Source organism: Mesitornis unicolor, unplaced genomic scaffold (genome assembly GCF_000695765.1).
Source record: "Mesitornis unicolor isolate BGI_N332 unplaced genomic scaffold, ASM69576v1 scaffold40914, whole genome shotgun sequence".
Classification (NCBI taxonomy): Eukaryota; Metazoa; Chordata; class Aves; order Mesitornithiformes; family Mesitornithidae; genus Mesitornis; species Mesitornis unicolor.
Genome location: NW_010180161.1, coordinates 9,663 through 11,415, shown reverse-complemented (window position 1 = coordinate 11,415; position 1,753 = coordinate 9,663).

The window sequence follows — 1,753 nt, the reverse complement described above, 5'->3', positions numbered from 1 at the left end:
ATATATATACACACACACACATATATATGTACATAAAATAGTCTGAAACTCCGGCAAAGTGCAGCCCACCCCCAGCTCATCCCGCGCAGGAGCCTGTTCAGTATGCAGCTCAGCAGAGCCTTTAACATTTCGCGGAACAGATGCCCAACTGAGCATCTTGAAACAAATCCAAAGGTAGCGGTGACGGCTGCTGTCAGGGAAACAATAATCCCATGGCCTCGCCGGCATCAGCTGCGCCGGAGCTGAGCCACGTGCGACGGGGGCTTGTGCCACTGGCTGGCTTTTGTTTGTGTGATGAAAGGAGCTCGGTCGGAGGTGGCCTGGGCAAGCGGCGATGGAGATGTGGTGTCAGGAACTGTCATCTTCTCCCCAGCTAAAAATCTCCTTCCCTGGCTGTGAGGAGGGAGATGTTCCTGGCTCTGTGCTGTGGGATGCATCGGAGCATGGGCATGTCCTGACTCTGAGCTGGAGGGAGGAGGAAGGGGAAGGTTTTAGGGGTGAGGATGAGAGATAAGGGGGTACCAGTGGGGTTCACCATGCCCAAGCTGAGCTTGTCTCACTGTTGTGAGCTCACATTGGTCCCCCGAGGTACCAGAGGAGCACCAGGAGCTCCGGAGGCAGAGGCTGGTGGAGCAGGAGGATGAGGAGCATCTTTGGGTTTGCTGGGCTCCTCTCCGGCCATACAGGAGCCCTGCCTTGAGGTGTCTGGAGTTGCACCAGGAGAGGGTTGGATTGGATATTAGGAAAGATTTCTTTACTGAAAGAGCGGTCAAGCACTGGCAGGGGCTGCCCAGGACAGTGCTGGAGTCCCCATCCCTGGAGGGGTTCACAAACCGTGTGGATGTGGCACCTGGGGACATGGTTTAGTGGCCATGGCAGGGTTGGGGTGATGGTTGAACTTCATGATCCTAGGGGTCTTTTCCAACCTTAATGATTCTATAAAGCTTCACAGAGAGGAGGGACAGCCGGGTAATAGCAAGGGCAGTTGTCCCCATGTCACAGAAGAGCTGACAGTGCAGGGCCAGGTATTGAACCCACCGCTGATGAGCCACTTCCACAGCATCCCTCCTGTCCCTGCATGCAGCACCAGGTTTGGAAATGATGTTTTTCACACTGTTTAACAGCAGCACGGTGGGGAGAGTCATTAAGCAAACGACAGCATCCTTTTAACTCCTCTCACCGGGCCGGGAAGTCCCTGCTGGCCCAGGAGGTGGCGAGCGCTGGATGTGGTGGCGTGTGGCAGTGTGACGGGCTCGGCTGGTGGCAGATGGCGGGGGCAGAGGGTAATGTGGCTGTCCTCGGCGCACGGTGGTCCCCTGGAGCGTGGTCCGGCCTGTCAGCGTGGGGAGTGACAGCAGGACCCTGGTGTTTGGCTGATGGGAGAGAGGAGATGGAGAGAAAGAGTCGGAGAGGGGGGGATAACCACAATAACGACGCTGAGCACTCATCGTGCTGTGCTGCTGATGGGGCTGGCGGGGCCCATAGCACGATGGTGTTTGTGGGGGCACAGGGATCTCCCCTCCCTCTTCATCCCCAGCCTGAAATGACTCTTTCGCCTGTCCCTGGCTGCGTGGGAGACAGCAGGAAGGGTGACAGCCTGGGGAGCGCATTGCCTTCAAACAGGCCATGCAGGTTTGCTGATGATGATAGTGCAGGGATGCAGGCAATGGCCATGCAGGGATGCTGGTGGTGATGGTGCAGGGATGCTGGGGGTGATGGTGCAGGGATGCAGGCAATGGCCCTGCAGGGAGGC